The 19,898-nt window shown below is 45.8% G+C and overlaps 2 long non-coding RNA genes across 3 annotated transcripts; one reads left to right on the top strand and one right to left on the bottom strand.

Moving 5' to 3' along the window:
- The first annotated feature begins 1,312 nt into the window (after positions 1–1,312).
- Positions 1,313–14,005, top strand: LOC148651660 (uncharacterized). 2 transcript variants are annotated; one of them, XR_015925818.1, is made up of 3 exons: positions 1,329–2,544; positions 12,876–12,977; positions 13,873–14,005. It is a non-coding gene; the product is annotated as an uncharacterized LOC148651660 (long non-coding RNA). The 2 variants fall into 2 exon arrangements; XR_015925817.1 differs by lacking the exons at positions 12,876–12,977; positions 13,873–14,005 and adding an exon at positions 2,630–3,297 and having other exon boundaries at positions 1,313–2,544.
- Positions 13,442–18,435, bottom strand: LOC148651661 (uncharacterized). The gene is made up of 2 exons (XR_015925809.1): positions 18,231–18,435; positions 13,442–15,591 (listed from the first exon to the last, which is right to left on the bottom strand). It is a non-coding gene; the product is annotated as an uncharacterized LOC148651661 (long non-coding RNA).
- Between the last annotated feature and the right edge of the window lie 1,463 nt (positions 18,436–19,898).

The raw sequence follows: 19,898 nt of genomic DNA on the forward strand, positions 1-19,898 counted from the left end.
TTTGTCCAATCGGCGCTGAGATTTCAGCAGGAGGCGGGAGACAGGCTCTTGTCCAGTCACACAGCTTCAGTCCCGGGACTTTTCCGAATTCTGGCGGGCGGTGACACTTCCGAGAAATGTCCACTGGGTGGCGACAGAGATACACGAGTCCACGGAGCTGAGTCTCAAAGCGCTATCGGAAAGACTTGAAATCGGAAAGAAATACATTTGTTACATTTTAATCCCATTGAAAAGGAAGATGAAAATATCGTTTGTATTTTAAAACATTATTATATTTGCGCAACATAATTATTAAGGGAATGGTGTGAGAGGAGACCGTGTTTGAACAGTTTAAGACGGATGTAAAGACATTTTATTTCAGAATGTCTTTCTGAAATGTGTCTGTTTCTGTGTTGTAAGAACGTTGAAGCATGGACGGGCCTTATCTGCATTTACCTTGTTGAATCTTTTTTTCCATAAAATGTACATGTATTATTGCATGTATCCTGACAATACGACTGCTACGTTACGTTTTCTTGTAGTTTTTGGTCTCATAAAAAATACAAAAGTATGAGTCGATGACGTCAAAATGGTGTCGCCCACAGGGCTTATGGGTAATGTAGTCTCTGTAGTTCACTGGGCTGCCCTGCCCATGTGTTTCGCTGATTTCATTGAACATTAGAATGAATTATATTAATACAATTTCAGCGTATTTATCGTGTCTTGTATTTCTTTGTCTCTCTTATGTGTTCCCTTGTGTGTATGTTTTCTTGTATTTCACGTGTCTGCAGCGCTGGTTTATCGACCCGGCACATAACGCAAACCCACTGTCCTCGTGTTTCTTAGCTCCCGTCTTGTTTGCAAACTTTTCTCCTGTGTTTATTTTACTTTGTCAATAAAACGTGGTTGCCGGGGAAACGGTGCTGCAGAAGTTGTTGCGAGCTGACCTCTAGGAGGTAAACAGTCGGCTTTTGTAATCTAATCAGCGAGCAAAGCAGAAACGTTAGTCTAAAAAGCGCTGGCTGGAGTATTTTGTGGACATTATGCAGAAGAAAAGGAAGAAACGGTGAGTCGCAGGCTGTCGGTAAATATCAGCGCTGGACACCAGCCTCACACCGCTGGGCTCACTGCACCATGAGCGAGTCCGTCGGCGCCTCCTCCTGCTGGGGTGTGTTACTGCAGGAGTGAGGAGTCTCCGGTCTCCGGTCGCGTCATGATCTGCAAGTGGAGGTGAGAGACGGCGGCGCAGTGGGTGGCAGCGCTGGGAGCCTGGATTTAGTTCCTGGGGTGCTGTGTGTGTGGAGTTTGCATGCTCTGCTCATGTTCTCGTGGCTCCAGTTTTCTGGGGTGCTGTGTGTGTGGAGTTTGCATGCTCTGCTCATGTTCTCGTGGCTCCAGTTTTCTGGGGTGCTGTGTGTGTGGAGTTTGCATGCTCTGCTCATGTTCTCGTGGCTCCAGTTTTCTGGGGTGCTGTGTGTGTGGAGTTTGCATGCTCTGCTCATGTTCTCGTGGCTCCAGTTTTCTGGGGTGCTGTGTGTGTGGAGTTTGCATGCTCTGCTCATGTTCTCGTGGCTCCAGTTTTCTGGGGTGCTGTGTGTGTGGAGTTTGCATGCTCTGCTCATGTTCTCGTGGCTCCAGTTTTCTGGGGTGCTGTCTGTGTGGAGTTTGCATGCTCTGCTCATGTTCTCGTGGCTCCAGTTTTCTGGGGTGCTGTGTGTGTGGAGTCTGCATGCTCTGCTCATGTTCTCGTGGCTCCAGTTTTCTGGGGTGCTGTGTGTGTGGAGTTTGCATGCTCTCCTTATGTTCTCGTGGGTCTAGTTCCTGGGGTGCAAAATTCTGTTTATTTCACAAGACGGACCCGGGCAGCAGCATGTGTCTGCAGCGCTCATCCTGCCTGCATGTTTGCAAACTTTTCTCCTGTGTTTATTTTACTTTGTTAAATAAAACGTGGTTGCTGGGGAAACGGTGCTGCAGAAGTTGTTTCGATCTGACCTCCGGGAGGGAGACAGCTGGCAAAGCCGAAACTTTAGTCTAAAAGTCTCTGGCTGGAGTATTTTGTGGACATTTCGCAGAAGAAAAGGAAGAAGCGGTGAGTCGCAGGCTGTAGGACAGGACTGTCAGGGAAATGTAAGCGCTGGGCTGAGCGAGTCCGTCGGCGCCTCCTCCTGCAGGAGTGAGGAGTCTCCGGTCTCCGGTCGCGTCCTGATCTGCAAGTGGAGGTGAAAGGCTGAGAGACGGCGCACATGCTCTGCACATGTTCTCATGTGTCTGGTTTCCTGGAGTGCTGTCTGTGTGGAGTTTGCATGCTCTGCTCATGTTCTCAAGGGTTTCCTGCCGCTTCTGCAGTCCAGTGTTGGTGAGTCTGTCGGGTTGATTGTGTTGTGGTGTGAGTGTGCCCTAAAGGGGGTTTTAATAGTATGGGGTTTGTGTGTTCACTTGTATGCAGACCACTGGAGAGACCGGTTGTTTTTTGCCAGGCAGACTAATGGCTGCATATTCAATTCCAGCTACTGATGTTGCCAAACCAGCAAGTGGGACAGTGTTTGAAAACCCTTTCAATGAAAGGTTTGTAGAACAGTGTTGCTATTGTTCTGTTTAATTCGAGGTCACCAAGCTTATAAATGGTCTCACAACGTTTGTCTCTTTTCAGGTTTCTCCGACCCGGAGAGTGAACAAAGAAGTGATAAGGGCCCATAACACCTAAGCTCGGCACTCTCACACTCGTCAGCCACACGAGCTTCCTCCTGGTAAAATACTGGGCAAGCCCCTTTCTGACAGGGACAGTGGAAAACCCCCTGAGGGAGATGGGCTGAGGGGAGGAATAAAACCATCTGAGCCGGAACGGAGCGCGCTCCCGATTCCCACCAGACCCGGGAGACGACACAGGCAGCACAAGGGAAGCTGCGGAGCGCGAGTTCACGGAGGCAAGGACCGATTGACGACCACGGGAGACAGTGGCATCGGAACAGAGGTACTGTACAGAGACTTTTAATACCTGAAGGCAAGGAGCGAGAAACCGGCCCGGCTAGCCGCTCCAAACTGAGGGGAATGGAATACAGTTCGCGGGAGGATTTCTAGTGGAACCTGAACGGAGTCTGGGGAAATGGGACCGGCCTCTCGTTCACTGGGGCCATCAAAGACTTTACAGGTACGAAGAAGAATCGTTCGAGTGGCCACTCTTCGGTACTTGACAGAAAAGACTGCCGTCCCTCTGGATTCATTATGACCCTTGGAAGGACCTTTTGTTGCTGCTGTTTTCGTTGTGTCTTTGGCTGATGGTGAATGTGGATAGAAAATAAAAAGGTCACTTATACGATACACATGCTTGTCGCTGGTCTGTGTGGGCATTGGTGGATCTGGGAGATCAACAGAACCTGTGGTAATGGAGAGGGGCCCTAGCACCCTGTTTGCATTGCTAGGTGCCGTAGTCAGATATGAGGCAGGAAATAATTCTTGTTTGAGGGGTCACCTCACTGTGACACGAACGTGTTGGGAAGACGCGCCAGTTCTGACGTTAGTGCGACGGGTCTGTAGGCATTAAGGCAGGTTCTTGTGTCCTTTTTTGGAACAGGAACAATAACAGAAGATTTGAAGCAGTCTGGCACTGTGCACTGGGACAATGATTGCTTAAAAACGTCTGTAAAGATTGGAGCGAGTTGGCCAGCACAGTGCTGTAGTGTGGCTGGAGATACACAGTCAGGTCCTGCTGACCTTTTACAGTTTTGCTTTTTGAATAGCCTTCACACATCCTGTTCTTTGCTTCACAGGGCATTCTCAAGACTTGTTAACGGCGTCAAGTCTTCGTGAGAGATTGAGTGTGAGTGGGTGTGGCACTCCAGTTGAGTGGGGGACAATAGCTCATCCCCAGGATGTGAGTTATTTGGACGAGTCATGGACAAGGTCGTTGGAGATCCTTTGTGTTTCAGACCTGCTGTAAAATGTGTTATCTGGTAGAGAGTGATCAAGATGTATCTGAGGGGATTTTCTTTTGTAATTGGTAACAGTTTGGAGACCTATCCAGACAGATAAACAGTCTTTGTTAGCAAACAGTTGTTCCAGCTGTGGACAGGAGGGGAAACAAAAGGTAGAGAACACTATTTTTAGAGAAATGGCCCTAAAGGAACAAAGCATAGTGTAGGATGCCACTAGCTTAAGTCTTAACAGCACTGCATGAGAGGAGACGCCAGTGTCTATTTGTTCTGAGGGGTCCTCAGAAAGGTCAAAAGGTTGCAAACAGATAGGAGACTGGTTATATGCCTGAAGCTTAGCTAGAGGAACATAACATTGCTGGAATGCTGAGAGGGGAGGTTATCAGAGCCTAATGTTATTGGAAAAAATGGCAACTAGGTATAGAAGATCTGATGAAAGTCTGTCCTGTGAATTGTTAAGGGTTTCATGTAATTGTGTGTCCAAGTAGTCCGGCCTGCTGTGCTATGTGTTGTTTGTCTTGTGAATTTTCTGTTTTACACCTATTGTATCCATAGTGGTACGGGCCAAATCCTATTTAAAGGGTGTTGCGAGCACTGGGGTTTGTTGGGAGTGGTAAGTTAGGAGTCTGGAAATGAGAGCAAGGTGCGAGTGGATATGATAAAAAGATTGTTCCTTTATTTTGTTTCTGATACCTGGTGAAGAGACGCAGTGAGTGTTTGTGTGGCCAGCTGCGTCAACTTCAATAAAACTGGCCTTTTGGTTTGTTTGAGTGCTGACTTGCTATGGTGTATTTTTTCTCTCTGTGAACAACACGTCCTACGGCCAACACTACCCACACAGGAGGTGTGTGCGTGACAGCTCCTCAGCTGCAGCAGGAGTCCAAGTGTGCACAGATTTCTTGTTGGGGTTTGTTGTTTGAAGTTTCTGTTTGTATGTAGGAAGCAATTGTGCCATCGCGTGGTCCGAGTTATAGCACGCGACGAGAGCTCCCGAAGAGCGCCTGCCTCCTGCCCGATTCGACGTTTAAAATCATCACAGAACGAGAGGAGCCAACAGGAATGCAAGTCTCTTCTGGTGAGGAGCCTCCGACACAGCCCCCAGTACTGGGTGTGCAGAAAGAATCCTGTTCTACAGTTGTGGTGCGAAATGGCCTCCAGTCCTTGTCAAATGCTGGGTTTCTCTGGACTGCAGTCCCCTCCGCATTTGGATGATTGTGATTGGTGTTGCTGTAGCTGTGCTGTCCTGAGACTGACTGGTGTCAAGACCAGCTGTACTCTGGGATCAGCAGGGCCTAGTGGTGGTATGAATTGTGGCCTCTATTTCTCAGGTGTAACAAGTGTTTGATTACTCTGTTCTGTATGTTTATCAATAGTGGGTACTGGCCTAATTCAGCCCTGCACTCGCTGTTAGCTGTTTTTCTCTGCGCAAGGAGGATGTTTCTACAGATTGATTAGAGTTTCTACAGAGTGTACTCCTGGTCTGTGAGGGGACCCCACATTTCACTGCCGTATAGGGCAATGGGTTGGATTACACTTTCAGATATTTGGAGCCAAATTCTTGTTGGTGGGTTGACATTGAAGAGCCTCCTTCTTATTGCGTAGAAAGCCCTGAGTGCCTTCTCCCTCAGTGCCTTCACGGCCAGGTCAAAACTCCCAGAAGAGCTGATGGTGAGACCGAGATATGTGTAGCTGGATGTGTGCTCCAATGTGTTGTTGTTCAGTGTGAATTTGTACCTGTTTCCCTGAGGTCTGGCTTTCTCCTGGAAAACCATAACTCTGGTCTTGTCCAGATTGACTTGCAGTGCCCAGGTGTGACAGTCCTGCTCCAGCAGTGCCAGGCTCTGCTGTTCTGGGTCCAGATGGGCTGGCAGTGCCCAGGTCTGACAGTCCTGCTCCAGCGGTGCCAGGCTCTGCTGTTCTGGGTCCAGTTGGGCTGGCAGTGCCCAGGTGTGACAGTCCTGCTCCAGCAGTGCCAGGCTCTGCTGTTCTGGGTCCAGATGGGCTGGCAGTGACCAGGTCTGACAGTGCTGCTCCAGTAGTGCCAGGCTCTGCTGTTCTGGGTCCAGATGGGCTGGCAGTGCCCAGGTCTGACGGTCCTGCTCCAGCAGTGCCAGGCTCTGCTGTTCTGGGTCCAGATGGGCTGGCAGTGCCCAGGTCTGACAGTCCTGCTCCAGCGGTGCCAGGCTCTGCTGTTCTGGGTCCAGTTGGGCTGGCAGTGCCCAGGTGTGACAGTCCTGCTCCAGCAGTGCCAGGCTCTGCTGTTCTGGGTCCAGATGGGCTGGCAGTGACCAGGTCTGACAGTGCTGCTCCAGCAGTGCCAGGCTCTGCTGTTCTGGGTCCAGATGGGCTGGCAGTGACCAGGTCTGACAGTGCTGCTCCAGTAGTGCCAGGCTCTGCTGTTCTGTGTCCAGATGGGCCATCAGAGCCCAGGTGTGAATGTGATGGGATGTGTGGCGGTTTGGTAGGAAGCCAGTCTGACTCTAATGCAGGACATTGTGCTCAGTAAGGAGGGCCGGTTATCAGATATTCAAGATACGACAGAGTTCCTTCCCCAGGTTACTGTTCACACTGAAGCCCCGGTACCTGTTGGGGTCGAGTCTGTCTCCATTCTTACAGACGGGCGTGATCAGTCCTTGATTCCAGGCCTCAGGGAAACAGCCGGCCGTCAGGACGAGGTTGAGGAGTTTGAGCAGGCTTTGCTGCAGGTCTGAGCTGCAGTTGGGTCAAGCGTTGTTGACTGTGTCTTGGCTACAGGCCTTTCGTGGTCTGAGAGTTGTCTGTTTGTGTATGTGCTTATCTTCTTTAGGGTGTGCATGTAGTGTCTAACCATCTCACAGTATCTGAGGCGCAGTTCAGAGTGGTGTGGTGTTGTTTTAGTTCTGGTAGTTCTCTTCAGTTGTTTCTGCACTCTGTATCACACCATTTGATATTGTTTCTGAGTGTGTTTCATATGAATGTAGTCATTTTGATTTTAAGGCTAGTTTCTCAAAAACATGGTTTAAATTTATGAACGATTTGTTGGTTTGATACAGAGCGTTTTGAAATGTAAGGGATCAAGTAATGGGTTTATTTGCTGCTGAAAAGAGAAGAAAGAAAAAAAAGAAATGAGACAATTAGCTTGTAATGAGTTTATAACAACAGTAATTAGATTCCTGCAAGCACTCTTTTCATTGTCCAACAACTGAAAGCTTTTAGGTATAAAGGAAGGGTCCTCTAATATTTGATGTGTGAGATTGTCGTTCTATTGGAGATGTTAGTGAGTCTGAGGATTTGTGTTAATATGACAATACTGCTACTACTATTAATAATACAGCATGGCAAGACTTCTTTCAGTCATTTCCCACCCCTCCACCTCAGTGAATCACACATGTTAAACTTCCATCTCGTGTTCCAGATCAGACATGAGCAATCCTATATTACAAATACTTACCACCAGACAATTTAACCAGACAATAATTTAAGCAATTATTAATTCAACAGAAGCAGCAGGACGAGTAAAGTGCCCCTCTGATGGCCGGTCAGTGGAATTAAACTGGAAAATTTCTTAGAAATGATTATTTTTACAATAATGTGCCAATGGCGCCGCTTGGTGGTCATTCAGCAAAATTTAACCGAAAGTTTTTTTAAATTAAAATACCGTTAGTAATGTTCGTAGTAATAAGTTATTTTAATTTTAAAAATATTTAAGCATTTTCAACAGCAAAGAATACATTGCATTGCAAACAAGAGTAATGAATGAATGTATTGTACATGGATACAAAATACAAAATAAATACAATAAACCAAAAATTAAAATGACATTCAAAAGGCGCGAGTCGATGACGTCAGAAGGAAGTCGCCCACAGGGCGTATGGGTAATGTAGTTTCTGTAGTTCTCTGGCCCGCACTGCCCACGTGTTTCGGTGATTTGATTGAACATCAGAATTAATTATATTGTACCATTTCAGCGTGTTTATCGTGTCATGGATTTCTATGACTGTCTTATGGGTTCTCTTGTGTGTCATGTTTATTTTAGTGGGTGGCAGTGCTGGGGCCCTGAACTGTAATCATTCGTGTTACTCATCATCATTGTTACTGTGACCCTCCTGGGAGGAGGGGACCTTTGTAAGATTCCTGTCCTGGCAAGCAGCAGGTGAGAGTTTGCTGTCCGACTCAATTACACCTCCGCTACCTCATTTCACCTCTTTCACCAGCCTGTAAAGGGGGTTGTGATAGTATGGGGTCTTTCTCTTTAACAACCTCAAACCGCAGGAAAGAAATGCTTCATTTATAAGATTGAAATATAACCAGAAAGTATAAAAATAGCTATTTGTGTGAGAAATATGATTAATAAGGCAGTAGAATCCATTTAAACTGTCATTTTCCTGTTTAGGTTGGAAAGTTTAATTTGATCAAGTCCACTTGAGTGCCTAAGCAACTGTTTGGGTAGTTTGGCTGGTGTGGTGGTGCTCTCCAAATACCTGATCCAAACGGACAGAGAGACAAAGTGAGAAAGAAAAGGTGTAAATAACAGACATATCATATGCAGAATACAGTCATGTGCTGTTCAGCACAGTGACCTAGAGTGAAGATGGAAATCAGTCATTCTAGTGCTCTCAATGGTTTTCCATTACAAACGGACCAGGGCTTCCTGAGACACAGGCAGTTGGAGTTATATAGAGTTAGAGGTTGTTTTCACGGCACCAGCCGACTAAAGCAGAGACCTCCTTCCACTCCAGATTTTTTTTTTTATTTGGGTGGGATCATCTGGAGTCTTGATTCCTTTCACGGAGTCAGCAGTAGATACACAGCTGTTAGCATAGGAGGAGTACAGAAGAGGTGACAGCAGTGCTGGGGACCCTGGTATCTCTTCCACTGAGGACCCTCTGGCACAACCAGAGGTGTGAAATTGAAATTGTTTGGAAGGAATGGGAAGCTAAAGGCAGAGTCACAATCTCCGATTCATGTAATCAAAACAGTAAGTTCTTTCCTCAGGCAGCTTCGTTAGAACATTTTAAATAGATGTAAAAGTGTATTTACAGACTATATCAGCCCTTATCTTTATTAACCTGGTTTAATCTTTTTTTCAGAAGTGTAAATATATTATACTATGTACCCCTGATGGTATTATTGATGTGCTATAAATATACTCTTGTTTGTATTGTATCTATTTTTATTGCTACAATAAAAAGTTAAAAAGAACTGCACTTTCGAGAAATGTCCACTGGGCGGCGACAGAGATACACGAGTCTATGGCGGCGAGTCCAATAGCGCCTCCGTACAGATCCTCGTTGTGCAGAGATTGAAAATCAATACAGATGATAACTGTGACGTTTGTGACAGCAACTCTGAAAGATAACGTAAAGAAGGAAACTAATATTGACATTACTTTTAAAGAAGTTAAATAATACTACATTTTAAACCTATTGAAAGTAATATGAAAATATCGTTTGTATTTTAAAAAATATGATACTTCCACGGTATAATAATTAACGAAATGCTGTGAGAGGAGACCCGTGTTTAAACACTTTAAAACGGATGTAAATGCGTCTGTACAGACAATTTGAAACATGTACGGACCTTATCTGCTTTTGTTTGCTATTAAACAAGATTACTTGTTTAATCTTTTTCCATAACATGTACATGTATTATCGTATGTGCCCCTGACTATACTCTGTGTTATATGTATTCTTGTTTTTATGGCATGTATTGTTGTTATAATTAAAAATAAAAAGACGCGACTCGATTACGTCAAAAGGAAGTCGCCACAGGGCTTGTGGGAAATGTAGTCTTTATAGTGCTCTGGACTGCGCTCCACACGTGTTCCGCAGATTTGATTGAGCATCAGAATTAATTATACAATGTCAGTGTATTTACCGTGTCGCGGATTTCTATGTCTGTCTTACAAGACGGACTCGGCAGGAGCTGTTTCTTGCTCTCCGGAGTGAAGCTGCTCTGGGAAGAGACGAGCAAATCTTCAGACTCTTTGTAAATGAGACATCATGACAGCTGTGCCGACCTGCTCTTGATTGACCTGTTGAACCTGTTTGTGTAAAAAGCAGGAGTCTTGTGTACCCCTGATTGTGTTATGTGCACTCTAGTGTGTTTGCAGCGCTCGTCGTGCCTGGTTTATCAACTCGACACAGAAACAGAACCCACTGCCGTCGTGTCTGTGGGTTTCTGAGCTCTCTTGTCTTGTTTGCAAACTTTTCTCCTGTGTTTATTTTACTTTGTTAAATAAAACGTGGTTGCCGGGGCAACGGAGCTGCAGTAGTTGTTTGCCGGAGCGGGTCTGACCTCCAGCAGGTCAACAGGCGGCTTTTTTAATGTAATCTAAAAAGCGCTGGCTGGAGTATTTTGTGGAAGAAACGGTGACTCGCAGGCTGTGGGACAGGACTATCAGGGACAAATCAGCGCTGGACACCAGCCTCACACCGCTGGGCTCACTGCACCATGAGCGAGTCCGTCGGCGCCTCCTCCTGCTGGGGTGTGTTACCTGGGCTGCTGTCTGTGTGGAGTCTGCATGCTCTGCCTGTGTTCTCATGGGTCCTGTTCATGGGGTGCTGTCTGTGTGGAGTCTGCATGCTCTGCCCCTGTTCTCATGGGTCTGGTTTCCTGGGGTGCTGTCTGTGTGGAGTCTGCATGCTCTGCCCCTGTTCTCATGGGTCTGGTTTGCTGGGGTGCTGTCTGTGTGAAGTCTGCATGCTCTGCCCCTGTTCTCATGGGTCCTGTTCCTGGGGTGCTGTCTATCTGGAATCTGCATGCTCTGCCCCGGTTCTCATGGGTCCGGTTCCTGGGGTGCTGTCTGTGTGGAGTCTGCATGCTCTGCCCCTGTTCTCATGGGTCCTGTTCCTGGGGTGCTGTCTATCTGGAATCTGCATGCTCTGCCCCGGTTCTCATGGGTCCGGTTCCTGGGGTGCTGTCTGTGTGGAGTCTGCATGCTCTGCCCCTGTTCTCATGGGTCTGGTTCCTGGGGTGCTGTCTGTGTGGAGTCTGCATGCTCTGCCCCGTTGTCATGGGTCTGGTTTCCTGGGGTGCTGTCTGTGTGGAGTCTGCATGCTCTTCCCCTGTTCTCATGGGTTCAGTTTCCTGGGGTACTGTCTGTGTGGAGTCTGCATGCTCTGCCCCTGTTCTCATGGGTCTGCTTTCCTGGGGTGCTGTCTGTGTGGATACCTGGTGAAGAGACGCAGTGAGTGTTTGTGTGGCCAGCTGCGTCAACTTCAATAAAACCGGCCTTTTGGTTTGTTTGAGTGCTGACTTGCTATGGTGTATTTTTTCTCTCTGTGAACAACACGTCCTACGGCCAACACTACCCACACAGGAGGTGTGTGCGTGACAGCTCCTCAGCTGCAGCAGGAGTCCAAGTGTGAACAGATTTCTTGTTGGGTTTTGTTGTTTGAAGTTTCTGTTTGTATGTAGGAAGCAATTGTGCCATCGCGTGGTCCGAGTTATAGCACGCGACGAGAGCTCCCGAAGAGCGCCTGCCTCCTGCCCGATTCGACGTCTAAAATCATCCCAGAACAGTGAGGAGCCTCTGGCACAGCCCCCAGTACTGGGTGTGCAGAAAGAATCCTATTGTACAGTTTTGGTGTGAAATGGCCTCCAGTTCCTGTAACATGATGGGTTTCTCTGGACTGCAGTCCCAGTGCACTCCGCTTTGGATTTGCAGTGGTGTTTTCTACAATGGAAAACCCTTTGTTTGTACAGAATGGAAATGGCAGTCTGCATGTTTTAATAATCTAATGTGATCATGTACTACAGCTTAAACACTGAGCCAGGTGACGTTTGATTCTAAAAGATTTCTCTATCATTTCAGCAGCGCCTTGTCTGCGGCAGCCCGGCAGCTCCTCCTCCCTTCCAGCTGAGACTCTTCCCTCTCCAGAGGTGGGTTAGTGCTCTCAGGTCATCTTCTCTCACACAGCTGCGGGGCAGAAACGCTACTTCCACTGGGCAGAGAGCAGACGGGCAGTGGGAAGGGCAGCCCTGTGTTTGGGGATCAGGGATGCTTTCAGAGCCAAAGCAACTGGCTGGGTTATGAACTTTATGGTGTGATCCAAATAAGACATAAAAAGACAGAGAATGAGAAAGAAATAGTATTGCATGTATCTAATCAAAATAGTCTCTTTCAGACAAAACAAATATTGAACAAAAACTTAGTTGCAACACACTGCACTACACTTTCTTCTAGGCTGACATTACCGATAGTTTGTGCTGTCTTCCTTTCAGTCTGCAGGGTGTGCATCTTTTTCCTCAGCTTCCTACACGAGGAATCAGTTTCTCCTGCCCTGGTTTCACTCCTTTATATCTCACAATCTTCTGCAGCTCCTGGAGGCTGACGACATGTTTGCTATTTCTGAAAAATTGCTGACTGGCTCATCAGCACAATTGCTGATTCAAAATCCTTTACTCACATGTTGCCTTAGCCTCTGTATCACAGAGATGTGTGCTTTTCTGGGTTGGATAGATCGATAGTGTGCTTTTGCTCAGTTGCTCTGCTCAATGCGTGCTCTTTTAACTCCGGCTGGGTACGAGCACCTCACTCTCCACACGGCTTTCCAAGGCTCTGTCATCGTGTGTGAGGATGTTGTGTAGCTCGTGAAACAGTTACCCCATTTGAGCCCTGGATTTACTGGGTACTTGAATACCTGAATCTTGCCGTCAGTCCTGATCACCTTGTTTTTGTTCTGCAAGGACAAGGCACCTCCCCAGCACTGAACACAAACTGATACTGGCGGGTTGATTGTGTTGTGGAAAAATGGGCTGTGGTCTGAGTTTGTGTCTGTGGGGGTGAGGTGTCCCCTGCAGCGCGAACAAACATGCAGACTCCACACAGACAGCACCCCTGGAATCAAACCCAGGGCCCCGGTGCTATGAGGCAGCGATGCTAAGCACTGTGCCGCAGTGTTGCCCCCTTTGAAAATGTCTGACTTCCGTTTAATTTGAGGTCACAAGCTTATAAATGGTCTCACAACGTTTGTCTCATCTCAGGTTTCTCTGACCAGTCCCAAGGACCTGTAGTCACTGACAGCTTCTGCAGTCTGACGGTTCATTTCAGTAGGCTGGAGGGATGGCGCAATTATCCTCAAATCAGTGAGTATTGTTTTGCTCTTGTAACATGAAACATCAAAGAGAAGTCAACAGACTATTCCGTGAAACTGTTCAGACTGGCCCGTGGTGATTTTCTGGGTCCTTTAGTAAGCTGACCGGGACTGTGTCATCGACACACTTTGTGAGAAGTCAGTCTATGTGTTTGCTCTTGTGATCATTCGTGAACGAATGAAAGAGAGTGTAAGAGAGGGAGAAGATTCGGCCCTGGAGTGATCCAGTTTTCTATTTAACAACCTCAAACTGCAGGAGAGAAATGCTTCATTTCTAAGATGGAAATATAATCAGAAAGTATAACTAGCCATTTGTGTATATCATGTCAAAAAATGTTTTATATATAAAAATAATTTAGGAGAGACATTTGCTTAATAAGGCAGTAGAATAAATGTTGTGATGCTGGTGTGATGGTGCTCTCCAACAAACTGATACAAATGGACAGAGAGACAAAGTGAGAAAGAAAATGTATACATAACAGACATATATGCAGAATACAATACAGTGCTGTAAAGTACAGTACCCTAGAGTGAAGATGGAAATCATTCATTCTGGTGCAGAAGAAGTGAATCTGCTCTCAATGGTTTTCCTGTACAAATGGAACACGTTGTGAATTCTACATAATTCACAGGAAACAAAATAAACAACTCATTCACTCCCCTGCTGTCCGTGACCCAGAGCTCAGTAATCATTTCACTACTGAAGATCATGCAGTTTTTAATGCTTTTCATTTTAACATCCTACTTGTTAATATTTCCTCTTAGATGAGAATATTCTCTTCGGCGTGTCTTTACAACTCTTCTCTTATTGCTCCTCTTGTCAGTAACCCGGTGTGAAAGCTCTCTCTGTCGGAATCAATGTCTTACCTCTCCGTCTTGTGTTTCAGGTCTCCTCTGGCTGCTGACCCTGCCGTCAGGACAGAACACATCCCGCACTGACCACACTGCTGGGTTTACTGTACCTGACAATAAAGAGCTTGAGCAACACATCTAATGTGATCTCTGCACGCTTCCCGAGGAGCAGAGATGATAAGGTCTGTGTCCGTTCCCGAGTCTTTGCGAGAGGCCTGTTTAGTCCGTCACTGAGATGATTTTAGATGCCTGTGAGTCGTGCCCACTGAAAAATGAAACAGTGCAGCACAATGAGACTTCAAGCAAAGATCTCATTAGCCCCTTCTGTGAATTGGTGTCTCGCAAGAGATCTTCCATCTCTTTGAAAGTTTCACAGCTTTGACCTCTAGATTAGAAATGACACCAATTGCACATGGGTCCAGCAACGTTCTATATAGTGCACATCACCATCGGGATGAAAAACAAAAATCCCCAGTGGGAGTCCAGTCTTTCCCTGCTACGCAAATTGCTTTTCGTTAGGTGAGGTCGCAAGTTCTTATTGGAGAATGTTGTACAGTTTCTTAATGCAATAGGGCGAGTAAGACTGAAGTTCCCCCCGTGTTGGCCGATCAGTGGAACGAAACTGAAAAAAGCTCCTTGAAACTGTGATTCATACACTTATACACTGGCTCAGCATGGTGCTCACCTTGGGTGTCTGCTGAAATTTGATTTTTTTTCAGGAGCACTGTGACCCAGAGCTCAATAATCATTTCAGCTACTGAAGATCATTCAGTTTTTAATGCTTTTCATTTTAACATCCTACTTGTTAGTATTTCCTCTTAGGTGAGAATACTCTGGTACTTTTCTGGGTCTTAGTTGAGTGAGCTTTATTAGAATAATTGAACAATACTTTCACCTCCACATGACACTCATAGATTTTTCAAGGGTTAAATATGGGAGCTACGTTTCTTACATGTTTCCTTTTGTAAGTTGATTCACAAAGCTTTCACCGCCTCCACTCCAGTGAATCACTTTGTTTAGCAAGTGATCAGGTGGAACAGTTTAATTTCTTCCTGCAAATAATGCCTTTTCCTTTTTCATCCCATTCAAGTCTCCGTCCTAGTTAAAGTCACTGTGATGTAGAACGGCAGTGGTCCAGTTGAAAGGTTCAAGGTTTCACTGTGTTTTAGAGTGCAGATAAAGAAGATAATAGGAGAGGAAACTGGAAAAGCCGTGACTCTGTCATTCCATTCAATTCAATTTATTTTCATATAGCGTCTTTCACAACAAGGTTGCCCCAAGGCGCTTAACAATGCAGGTAAATATACATTTTGTGAATACAGAACTGAAGACAATGGAGGAAAGGAACCAAAGACTCCTCAGTAAGGAGAATAAAATCCTCTAGGGGTCCAAGGTCAACTGGCTGCCCAACCCCTTTGGGCATGCTAACATTATATCATTAAAAAAAAAGAAAGAAATGAATGCGGGTATTAATCCATCCATCCATCACGTCGTCTGTATGTCAGTACCCCATGCAGGTCTCTGCAGACCAGCAGAATCCTCCTAAACGACAGCTGTATCCATGATGCCCCTCTTGGATCCATGGCACTGATGCAGCATTCAACTCACATGGTGCCCAGCCCATGACAGACAGGCCTCTGAAACTATGCTGTGTACAGTATTTCTCCTCTGCAGCATCCCTGCGAGGCACGACAGGTGCCTGACCTCTGAGAGCCTTGTAAGTAAGTAGAAGGAGTTTGAAGTCCGCCCTGTACCTGAGAGGAAGCCAATGAAGAGAGAGAAGTATGGGAGTTATGTGGTCATTCTTTCTGCTCCAAGTAACAATGCTAGCTGCTGCATTCTGTAAGTATTCAAACTCTTTGCTGTGACAAATCTAACGTACTTTAGGCAGACAAAACGACCTTAAAAAGCCACATGATTTTTAAGTAGTCTGTCTGTGTGAAGTAACAGTGGTTCACATTATTTCAGAACGTATACTCCCGTCTCTGTAACTTTCCTCAGTCAGCTAGTGAACATTCTGTATTTACACCACGAATGCACTACTTTGTCTCGCGCGCGATCACACTGGCCGTCCACAGGCACGGGCAGGAGCAGGGAACACGAGGCCGCTCTGTAGTGCCCCTGTGGCTCTCCAGCAGAGGGGAGCACTTTGCTCAACAGCCCTGTGCCGAAGGACCCAGTGATAAAGCTGAAAATCTGGCAAGTCCCCCAGTCTCCCTGGGGCGCTGAAGAGGATTTCATCTGATGCTGAGGTTCCTGTAACTCAACACAAAATTGAACACGGCGAGTTATGAGTTTGTGCACGCAGTGTGACGTCCACTGTCTATTCAAATCTACTCTGCAAGTTTTACAATACTTTTTCATACACCGTCTCCTGGTTATTGTTTTGTGAGTGCTTGAACTGTTTCTCAGTAGAAATAAGACCGATAACTCACTGCTTCAGGATGCACACTATCATCGATGAAACCTGTGGTGTAAGCAAGCGAAAAGAGACAGATCCTTCTAAAACACAGAGGGCATCGGGAGGGCAGAAACACTCTGCAACAGGTAGGAGCTGTGGAGCCGTGATTCCCCCGAGCCAGAGCCCTCGTCCTCCCTCGACAGCGAACTGAGCTCCAGCGACTGGAGCAGCTACCTGCCGTCGTGGGACCTCCTGCAGATTGGGAACGGGTAAGGCAATTCGACACGAGCCCACTCCTCTTCCCACTGCTTACACCCCTATAACAAATAGTTTCAGGGTATTCAAGTACAGGATAAAGAGATGACAGGTGTTCCCAATTGGCTGAGGATACAACTCTCTCTCTGAGAAAGCACACAGAGGTGGACAAAGCAATTAAATGCGTTTACAAGTCATTTCCTTTGTATCTGGTCTTTCTTTACATATCAGAAAAGTGAACTGGTGGCTGTTGGAAAGTGTCTGCTCCGTACGTAATATACATGTAAAAGATGTGATTAAATATCTTGGTATTAAGATTTTCAAAAAGGTGATTTTGTGATTTGTGATTTGATGTTCTCTACCTTAGTAAAATAAAAAAAAAACTTTATTCATGGTTGTTATTTGTCAAACACGGGCAGAAGGAGGCCTAAATGCTACAGGGTTTAGAGCATCTAATACCGATACCAACAGAGTATTATTTACAAAATTAAGCAAAGTAGGTGGTGTATGTTTCCCTAAATTAATCATTCAGGAACTAGCGGGTATAGACTTTTTACTTGAATGTCATTTGGATGCTGGAAACCCCCCTGAAACTTGCCAGCTTCCATGAAGAAGTTCTCCTCACGTGGTCTCTTATAGATAAACATACCTCCCATAGATACATCATCTAGAATACAGAGAAAAAATAAAACTGTGCTTTGAAAACTGGGTTTAAAATAGTATAAGCGGGGTCAACAAATTAACTGGTGTGGATGATGAAATGTAGAATCAAGCAGATTTTATAAATAGATATAATGTTTGTAATAAGTCTGATAACAATCCGTCGTAACCAGAGCTACTCCTAGAGAGGTATTGATGCTTTTAAGAAACTAACAGTATACCATCAGAAACTATGGAAGAATTTACAACCTTTATTAGACTACAAGGAAAACAATTTAGTTATACTTGTACTAATAAATACTTCAGATCCTTCTCGCAATCTCACAATATCTTGTCAAACTATTTTGGAGCACCTCTTTGGGGAAAGTGAGTGGAATCAAACATGACTATTGTCAAACAGATTTTGTATGAATAATAAGGTTAAGGCGTCAGTACAAAATTGTACATTGAATCGACCCGGTAAAGATACACAGTGTGCATAGATTTAAAAGTAATATAGATGATAATTGTCTTTCTCAAAGCAGCCCAGAAACCTTACGTTTGTTTTTGTTTTGTTCTGTTGTTAAAACACTCTGAACAGATCGGCAAAATGGTGTAAAGAAGGCTTCTAATTCTGACATTTCCTGTAGACAAATTGATGTTATTTTACTGCTCAATACTGCTGAACCGAATCTAAAATATAATGTATCATTGGCTTAATCATTATACTTGCTCGTTATTAGATGTATAAATAGCCTAAAGATGAGAAATAATCGAAAATTGAATAATTAGACCGTATGTCGTAGTAGCAGATTGTACTTCTCGCCTAACTGATGTGGTCGAGCAACACCACAATCGCCATACAATCCGTCCGTTCTCATGCTCTGACTTTCAGGTTGGGCAGTGGAATGGATTCCAGGGCAAACTCGTTCTTGTTTGATTATCCGTGTGAAATCTCGCCCAACATAACAGGTAAACTCATGCACTGAAATGATGCGCTTCCAAATTAAAGCGACACGCATTTGAATAATTCAAAATACACACGAGGGAACGACTCCAAACCATGTCTAAGTATCACAACATGAAAGCTGTGCATACCTTATCTTTATTTGCCTGTATAATGTACTCCGGTGATCTGTAACGTAGTCTTGCGTACATCGTAAAGGATCCGGTCTTCCGGCTACGGAAAACCCGGAGTGGATCAGCCTTTCCACCGGACCCGGACTTCCGGCTACGGAAAACCCGGAGTGGATCTGCCTTTCCACCGGACCCGGACTTCCGGCTACGGAAAACCCGGAGTGGATCAGCCTTCCACCGGACCCGGACTGCCGGCTACGGAAAACCCGGAGTGGATCGGCCTTCAGCTGGATCCGGACTGCCGGCTACGGAAAACCCGGAGTGGATCGGCCTTCCACTGGATCCGGACTGCCGGCTACAGAAAACCCGGAGTGGATCAGCCTTCCACTGGATCCGGACTGCCGGCTACGGAAAACCCGGAGTGGATCAGCCTTCCACTGGATCTGGACTGCCGGCTACGGAAAACCCGGAGTGGATCGGCCTTCCACTGGATCCGGACTGTGAGCAGCTTTTGTCCAATCGGCGCTGAGATTTCAGCAGGAGGCGGGAGACAGGCTCTTGTCCAGTCACACAGCTTCAGTCCCGGGACTTTTCCGAATTCCGGCGGGCGGTGACACTTCCGAGAAATGTCCACTGGGTGGCGACAGAGATACACGAGTCCACGGAGCTGAGTCTCAAAGCGCTATCGGAAAGACTTGAAATCGGAAAGAAATACATTTGTTACATTTTAATCCCATTGAAAAGGAAGATGAAAATATCGTTTGTATTTTAAAACATTATTATATTTGCGCAACATAATTATTAAGGGAATGGTGTGAGAGGAGACCGTGTTTGAACAGTTTAAGACGGATGTAAAGACATTTTATTTCAGAATGTCTTTCTGAAATGTGTCTGTTTCTGTGTTGTAAGAACGTTGAAGCATGGACGGGCCTTATCTGCATTTACCTTGTTGAATCTTTTTTTCCATAAAATGTACATGTATTATTGCATGTATCCTGACAATACGACTGCTACGTTACGTTTTCTTGTAGTTTTTGGTCTCATAAAAAATACAAAAGTATGAGTCGATGACGTCAAAATGGTGTCGCCCACAGGGCTTATGGGTAATGTAGTCTCTGTAGTTCACTGGGCTGCCCTGCCCATGTGTTTCGCTGATTTCATTGAACATTAGAATGAATTATATTAATACAATTTCAGCGTATTTATCGTGTCTTGTATTTCTTTGTCTCTCTTATGTGTTCCCTTGTGTGTATGTTTTCTTGTATTTCACGTGTCTGCAGCGCTGGTTTATCGACCCGGCACATAACGCAAACCCACTGTCCTCGTGTTTCTTAGCTCCCGTCTTGTTTGCAAACTTTTCTCCTGTGTTTATTTTACTTTGTCAATAAAACGTGGTTGCCGGGGAAACGGTGCTGCAGAAGTTGTTGCGAGCTGACCTCTAGGAGGTAAACAGTCGGCTTTTGTAATCTAATCAGCGAGCAAAGCAGAAACGTTAGTCTAAAAAGCGCTGGCTGGAGTATTTTGTGGACATTATGCAGAAGAAAAGGAAGAAACGGTGAGTCGCAGGCTGTCGGTAAATATCAGCGCTGGACACCAGCCTCACACCGCTGGGCTCACTGCACCATGAGCGAGTCCGTCGGCGCCTCCTCCTGCTGGGGTGTGTTACTGCAGGAGTGAGGAGTCTCCGGT

This window comes from Lepisosteus platostomus, chromosome 12 (genome assembly GCF_059453375.1).
Source record: "Lepisosteus platostomus isolate fLepPlt1 chromosome 12, fLepPlt1.hap1, whole genome shotgun sequence".
Classification (NCBI taxonomy): domain Eukaryota; kingdom Metazoa; phylum Chordata; class Actinopteri; order Semionotiformes; family Lepisosteidae; genus Lepisosteus; species Lepisosteus platostomus.